General features: G+C 43.6%; 10 non-coding genes across 10 annotated transcripts; 5 read left to right on the top strand and 5 right to left on the bottom strand.

Moving 5' to 3' along the window:
• Window positions 1-162: 162 nt before the first annotated feature.
• TRNAT-CGU (transfer RNA threonine (anticodon CGU)) lies at window positions 163-235 on the bottom strand. Its single transcript has one exon. It is a non-coding gene; the product is annotated as a tRNA-Thr (tRNA).
• Window positions 236-618: 383 nt separating this feature from the next.
• TRNAT-CGU (transfer RNA threonine (anticodon CGU)) lies at window positions 619-691 on the bottom strand. Its single transcript has one exon. It is a non-coding gene; the product is annotated as a tRNA-Thr (tRNA).
• Window positions 692-1,074: 383 nt separating this feature from the next.
• Window positions 1,075-1,147, bottom strand: TRNAT-CGU (transfer RNA threonine (anticodon CGU)). The gene has a single exon. It is a non-coding gene; the product is annotated as a tRNA-Thr (tRNA).
• Window positions 1,148-1,530: 383 nt separating this feature from the next.
• Window positions 1,531-1,603, bottom strand: TRNAT-CGU (transfer RNA threonine (anticodon CGU)). The gene has a single exon. It is a non-coding gene; the product is annotated as a tRNA-Thr (tRNA).
• Window positions 1,604-1,986: 383 nt separating this feature from the next.
• On the bottom strand, window positions 1,987-2,059 carry TRNAT-CGU (transfer RNA threonine (anticodon CGU)). The gene has a single exon. It is a non-coding gene; the product is annotated as a tRNA-Thr (tRNA).
• A 626-nt stretch (window positions 2,060-2,685) lies between these two features.
• Window positions 2,686-2,758, top strand: TRNAT-CGU (transfer RNA threonine (anticodon CGU)). The gene has a single exon. It is a non-coding gene; the product is annotated as a tRNA-Thr (tRNA).
• A 383-nt stretch (window positions 2,759-3,141) lies between these two features.
• Window positions 3,142-3,214, top strand: TRNAT-CGU (transfer RNA threonine (anticodon CGU)). The gene has a single exon. It is a non-coding gene; the product is annotated as a tRNA-Thr (tRNA).
• Window positions 3,215-4,053: 839 nt separating this feature from the next.
• On the top strand, window positions 4,054-4,126 carry TRNAT-CGU (transfer RNA threonine (anticodon CGU)). Its single transcript has one exon. It is a non-coding gene; the product is annotated as a tRNA-Thr (tRNA).
• Window positions 4,127-4,509: 383 nt separating this feature from the next.
• Window positions 4,510-4,582, top strand: TRNAT-CGU (transfer RNA threonine (anticodon CGU)). The gene has a single exon. It is a non-coding gene; the product is annotated as a tRNA-Thr (tRNA).
• A 383-nt stretch (window positions 4,583-4,965) lies between these two features.
• TRNAT-CGU (transfer RNA threonine (anticodon CGU)) lies at window positions 4,966-5,038 on the top strand. The gene has a single exon. It is a non-coding gene; the product is annotated as a tRNA-Thr (tRNA).
• Window positions 5,039-7,481: the final 2,443 nt, after the last annotated feature.

Genomic DNA, 7,481 nt, shown 5'->3' with positions numbered 1-7,481 from the left:
ATTAAGTATACACTTCTTTCCTTTATTGATATATATATATATATATATATATATATATATAATGAGATATAACAGACAGTAATGCCAAGGAATGTACAGGGGAAGTTATTAACATTAATGGAATGTAAATAAGAAGAAAGAAAAGTGGATGAAAAAATTACCAACTGTAAGCAGGAATCGAACCTACGACCTTCGAATTACGCGTTCGATGCTCTAACCACTGAGCTATTACAGCGGCACTCCCTCCATCCACTTTTTTGGGTTTATCTGTGAATTTAGAAGTAGGAGCGACAGTCAGCGCCATCTATAAGCCAAACAACGAGTGTGAAAACACTCTTATGCGCATGTTTGGCGTCACGTAGCACGTGAACTTATTATGAGCGGGCAGCTGATTAATTGTCCCTCTTATACAACCTAAACACACCAAGTCTGCCAGTACGAGACCCTCGTTCAATGAAATAAGGGAAAGAAGTGTATACCTAAGGGCTCGTTTTTCCGTGTTTTTAACACAATAATAATGAGATATAACAGACAGTAATGCCAAGGAATGTACAGGGGAAGTTATTAACATTAATGGAATGTAAATAAGAAGAAAGAAAAGTGGATGAAAAAATTACCAACTGTAAGCAGGAATCGAACCTACGACCTTCGAATTACGCGTTCGATGCTCTAACCACTGAGCTATTACAGCGGCACTCCCTCCATCCACTTTTTTGGGTTTATCTGTGAATTTAGAAGTAGGAGCGACAGTCAGCGCCATCTATAAGCCAAACAACGAGTGTGAAAACACTCTTATGCGCATGTTTGGCGTCACGTAGCACGTGAACTTATTATGAGCGGGCAGCTGATTAATTGTCCCTCTTATACAACCTAAACACACCAAGTCTGCCAGTACGAGACCCTCGTTCAATGAAATAAGGGAAAGAAGTGTATACCTAAGGGCTCGTTTTTCCGCGTTTTTAACACAATAATAATGAGATATAACAGACAGTAATGCCAAGGAATGTACAGGGGAAGTTATTAACATTAATGGAATGTAAATAAGAAGAAAGAAAAGTGGATGAAAAAATTACCAACTGTAAGCAGGAATCGAACCTACGACCTTCGAATTACGCGTTCGATGCTCTAACCACTGAGCTATTACAGCGGCACTCCCTCCATCCACTTTTTTGGGTTTATCTGTGAATTTAGAAGTAGGAGCGACAGTCAGCGCCATCTATAAGCCAAACAACGAGTGTGAAAACACTCTTATGCGCATGTTTGGCGTCACGTAGCACGTGAACTTATTATGAGCGGGCAGCTGATTAATTGTCCCTCTTATACAACCTAAACACACCAAGTCTGCCAGTACGAGACCCTCGTTCAATGAAATAAGGGAAAGAAGTGTATACCTAAGGGCTCGTTTTTCCGTGTTTTTAACACAATAATAATGAGATATAACAGACAGTAATGCCAAGGAATGTACAGGGGAAGTTATTAACATTAATGGAATGTAAATAAGAAGAAAGAAAAGTGGATGAAAAAATTACCAACTGTAAGCAGGAATCGAACCTACGACCTTCGAATTACGCGTTCGATGCTCTAACCACTGAGCTATTACAGCGGCACTCCCTCCATCCACTTTTTTGGGTTTATCTGTGAATTTAGAAGTAGGAGCGACAGTCAGCGCCATCTATAAGCCAAACAACGAGTGTGAAAACACTCTTATGCGCATGTTTGGCGTCACGTAGCACGTGAACTTATTATGAGCGGGCAGCTGATTAATTGTCCCTCTTATACAACCTAAACACACCAAGTCTGCCAGTACGAGACCCTCGTTCAATGAAATAAGGGAAAGAAGTGTATACCTAAGGGCTCGTTTTTCCGTGTTTTTAACACAATAATAATGAGATATAACAGACAGTAATGCCAAGGAATGTACAGGGGAAGTTATTAACATTAATGGAATGTAAATAAGAAGAAAGAAAAGTGGATGAAAAAATTACCAACTGTAAGCAGGAATCGAACCTACGACCTTCGAATTACGCGTTCGATGCTCTAACCACTGAGCTATTACAGCGGCACTCCCTCCATCCACTTTTTTGGGTTTATCTGTGAATTTAGAAGTAGGAGCGACAGTCAGCGCCATCTATAAGCCAAACAACGAGTGTGAAAACACTCTTATGCGCATGTTTGGCGTCACGTAGCACGTGAACTTATTATGAGCGGGCAGCTGATTAATTGTCCCTCTTATACAACCTAAACACACCAAGTCTGCCAGTACGAGACCCTCGTTCAATGAAATAAGGGAAAGAAGTGTATACCTAAGGGCTCGTTTTTCCGTGTTTTTAACACAATAATAATGAGATATAACAGACAGTAATGCCAAGGAATGTACAGGGGAAGTTATTAACATTAATGGAATGTTTTTCCGTGAAAAACACGGAAAAACGAGCCCTTAGGTATACACTTCTTTCCCTTATTTCATTGAACGAGGGTCTCGTACTGGCAGACTTGGTGTGTTTAGGTTGTATAAGAGGGACAATTAATCAGCTGCCTGCTCATAATAAGTTCACGTGCTACGTGACGCCAAACATGCGCATAAGAGTGTTTTCACACTCGTTGTTTGGCTTATAGATGGCGCTGACTGTCGCTCCTACTTCTAAATTCACAGATAAACCCAAAAAAGTGGATGGAGGGAGTGCCGCTGTAATAGCTCAGTGGTTAGAGCATCGAACGCGTAATTCGAAGGTCGTAGGTTCGATTCCTGCTTACAGTTGGTAATTTTTTCATCCACTTTTCTTTCTTCTTATTTACATTCCATTAATGTTAATAACTTCCCCTGTACATTCCTTGGCATTACTGTCTGTTATATCTCATTATTATTGTGTTAAAAACACGGAAAAACGAGCCCTTAGGTATACACTTCTTTCCCTTATTTCATTGAACGAGGGTCTCGTACTGGCAGACTTGGTGTGTTTAGGTTGTATAAGAGGGACAATTAATCAGCTGCCCGCTCATAATAAGTTCACGTGCTACGTGACGCCAAACATGCGCATAAGAGTGTTTTCACACTCGTTGTTTGGCTTATAGATGGCGCTGACTGTCGCTCCTACTTCTAAATTCACAGATAAACCCAAAAAAGTGGATGGAGGGAGTGCCGCTGTAATAGCTCAGTGGTTAGAGCATCGAACGCGTAATTCGAAGGTCGTAGGTTCGATTCCTGCTTACAGTTGGTAATTTTTTCATCCACTTTTCTTTCTTCTTATTTACATTCCATTAATGTTAATAACTTCCCCTGTACATTCCTTGGCATTACTGTCTGTTATATCTCATTATTATTGTGTTAAAAACACGGAAAAACGAGCCCTTAGGTATACACTTCTTTCCCTTATTTCATTGAACGAGGGTCTCGTACTGGCAGACTTGGTGTGTTTAGGTTGTATAAGAGGGACAATTAATCAGCTGCCCGCTCATAATAAGTTCACGTGCTACGTGACGCCAAACATGCGCATAAGAGTGTTTTCACACTCGTTGTTTGGCTTATAGATGGCGCTGACTGTCGCTCCTACTTCTAAATTCACAGATAAACCCAAAAAAGTGGATGGAGGGAGTGCCGCTGTAATTGCTCAGTGGTTAGAGCATCGAACGCGTAATTCGAAGGTCGTAGGTTCGATTCCTGCTTACAGTTGGTAATTTTTTCATCCACTTTTCTTTCTTCTTATTTACATTCCATTAATGTTAATAACTTCCCCTGTACATTCCTTGGCATTACTGTCTGTTATATCTCATTATTATTGTGTTAAAAACACGGAAAAACGAGCCCTTAGGTATACACTTCTTTCCCTTATTTCATTGAACGAGGGTCTCGTACTGGCAGACTTGGTGTGTTTAGGTTGTATAAGAGGGACAATTAATCAGCTGCCCGCTCATAATAAGTTCACGTGCTACGTGACGCCAAACATGCGCATAAGAGTGTTTTCACACTCGTTGTTTGGCTTATAGATGGCGCTGACTGTCGCTCCTACTTCTAAATTCACAGATAAACCCAAAAAAGTGGATGGAGGGAGTGCCGCTGTAATAGCTCAGTGGTTAGAGCATCGAACGCGTAATTCGAAGGTCGTAGGTTCGATTCCTGCTTACAGTTGGTAATTTTTTCATCCACTTTTCTTTCTTCTTATTTACATTCCATTAATGTTAATAACTTCCCCTGTACATTCCTTGGCATTACTGTCTGTTATATCTCATTATTATTGTGTTAAAAACACGGAAAAACGAGCCCTTAGGTATACACTTCTTTCCCTTATTTCATTGAACGAGGGTCTCGTACTGGCAGACTTGGTGTGTTTAGGTTGTATAAGAGGGACAATTAATCAGCTGCCCGCTCATAATAAGTTCACGTGCTACGTGACGCCAAACATGCGCATAAGAGTGTTTTCACACTCGTTGTTTGGCTTATAGATGGCGCTGACTGTCGCTCCTACTTCTAAATTCACAGATAAACCCAAAAAAGTGGATGGAGGGAGTGCCGCTGTAATAGCTCAGTGGTTAGAGCATCGAACGCGTAATTCGAAGGTCGTAGGTTCGATTCCTGCTTACAGTTGGTAATTTTTTCATCCACTTTTCTTTCTTCTTATTTACATTCCATTAATGTTAATAACTTCCCCTGTACATTCCTTGGCATTACTGTCTGTTATATCTCATTATTATTGTGTTAAAAACACGGAAAAACGAGCCCTTAGGTATACACTTCTTTCCCTTATTTCATTGAACGAGGGTCTCGTACTGGCAGACTTGGTGTGTTTAGGTTGTATAAGAGGGACAATTAATCAGCTGCCCGCTCATAATAAGTTCACGTGCTACGTGACGCCAAACATGCGCATAAGAGTGTTTTCACACTCGTTGTTTGGCTTATAGATGGCGCTGACTGTCGCTCCTACTTCTAAATTCACAGATAAACCCAAAAAAGTGGATGGAGGGAGTGCCGCTGTAATAGCTCAGTGGTTAGAGCATCGAACGCGTAATTCGAAGGTCGTAGGTTCGATTCCTGCTTACAGTTGGTAATTTTTTCATCCACTTTTCTTTCTTCTTATTTACATTCCATTAATGTTAATAACTTCCCCTGTACATTCCTTGGCATTACTGTCTGTTATATCTCATTATTATTGTGTTAAAAACACGGAAAAACGAGCCCTTAGGTATACACTTCTTTCCCTTATATATATATATATATATATATATATATATATATATATATATATATATAGTGATAACAAAAAGAGGCACTGGGTATACGGTTGGGCTGAAGAAGGGACAGAATACCACAGCTGGCCGAAGATCGGGTGCTGTCTGTGTCGTTTATTCTTTATAATCGCACAGTCCGACTAGTAAACCCTCTGCAGGAAGCTACTGGTACGTGTCTGCGTGATTCGTAGGCAGCACGGGCTTCTACATCAAGGAATGCCGTGCACGCCTCATAGGCGATGGGTTCCCGCCCGCCACTTCAGCAACCCTTCATACCACCAGTGGACGGCGTCCAGGCCTCCCCTGTGGTTATGGAACATGACCTGATGAACACCCTGCCACCGCCTAATGGCAGGGATCTGCACTGGCTCCGGTCCTTCGGGAATGCCGCCTATGCTTCCCATGGCAATTATTCCCGTTGCAGTACTCTTCCAACATACGAGCTGCCATGGAACGCCATCTAGGCTTTCCTGCTCGTCAATTTCGCCGCCGTGAGTGATTCAACCGCTACACACTAGAAGACCGCGATCATCGACTCTTCGGGCTTCACATCCGACAGCGCCGCGGAACTGCGGTGTACCATCGCATTACTCCGCGTTGAAACTAACGAAAAGACAGCGTTGATCTCCGAGCTACCTCCTACATTGTTGCCAGACTTCTATGCCCTTACCCCAGTTTTATGTAGCTGCCTCGCGCGATCTTGAGGCAAGCCAACTGAAGCAACACAAGGAGCATTGGTGTTCTCTCATCGAGCTCTCACACCAGCTCGGCTGCTTCACTTCGGTGATCTCTGCGTTGCCACCTGCCATTCCACCATCACCGGCCGTCTGCAAACTACCAGAATTCTACGGGTTCCAGAACAACGCCAACATCAGAGTGGCAACCTTGAACGCGTAGGAGTGTGTGAGGCTTGGCCAAACCCTCAGGAACGGTGCGTGGCTACAGACTGCCTTCGGTAAGGTGCAGCGGCGTGGCACAGGTATGAAGGCATGAAGCAGCTCTGCTGGATGAACTGAAGCTGAAATTCACGGGTGCTTTTGACTGCATTCTAGACCTACTCTCCGCCACCACACCGTCCAACCAGACCACAACCATGGGGGGAACTCGAGAGGGGTTCCACCTTGAGGCTGCTGTTAAGCGTAGCATTTCATCACGAGAGCTTTTGGGACTCGTCGATGGAACTCGACTCAAGTACAACATAGCCGCCGACTACTGCCGACGACAGCATTCGTGAAGGGTGCCACTCTGACATGTTTCAAATCAAAGATTCCGCGTAGGCACTGATTTCTAAACTTCCTTGAAGAAGACTCTACGGCAGTCTTTGGCCGAGTGTGTAGTTGAGCCACTAGCACAAGGCAAAACAATCGAAGCCAAATTCTCCGAACGTGTGCGCGTTTCTTCAAGACCCGACGCTAGCTTGGCCAGGCGTATAGATGCGCTCTATGTAGACGTAGCCACTATCGGGATTTAAACTACATGACGTGCGAGCCCGCTAACGCCAAGCATGGTATACTACGTGAACGGCATGCGGATAACTACGAAGGTGGTCTCGTTTCAAGCGGTTCTGGTCACAAGTAAAAACACGGTTCGGAGCTACCGAAGACTGTAATTCGTCCGAGTAGCCACAGCGCAAAAGACTGCGATGTCAGCGAGGGTGAGACTGCTATGTCGAATCTTGGTGATCAAGTCCCACTGCCTGTGTGAGAGCACGCGCATTTTCTGTTGCGAAAGTGTTTGCCAACCGGGCACACAAACATGAGCCTAGACCAGACCATCATGATGAAGGTCCTGCTAGGCGTGCGACGACCACTGCACCACAGTCAGGGCCGCCCACCAGAACCATAAAAAAGGAAATTTTACACCAAAGCACATCAATGCAGGGAACTTCGACCACTACGACGTAGCCAGTGTCGTCTTCCAAAGACACTTTTGACAGAACTCCCATCCATAGAACAGTATGGTCCGGGCCGACCACTACGATTTATTCAACCCCGGCCACCTCAAGCACTGTTGGCCACTCCAGCGCTCACAGTCACGGCCTAGTGTGATTACTAAGAGTGGCACTGTGTATTGGGCTCGGCTATCACAGGACAGCTAGAGCGAAGTATAGAAGGAAGAAGGGACAGAATACAACAGCTGGCCCCAGGATCGGGTGCTGTCTCTGTCGGTTATTCTTTACAATATATATATATATATATATATATATATATATATATATATATATATATATATATATATAGAGAGAGAGAGAGAGAGAG

Source organism: Rhipicephalus microplus, unplaced genomic scaffold (assembly GCF_043290135.1).
Source record: "Rhipicephalus microplus isolate Deutch F79 unplaced genomic scaffold, USDA_Rmic scaffold_13, whole genome shotgun sequence".
NCBI lineage: Eukaryota > Metazoa > Arthropoda > Arachnida > Ixodida > Ixodidae > Rhipicephalus > Rhipicephalus microplus.
This window is presented reverse-complemented; position numbering and strand designations above follow the sequence as displayed.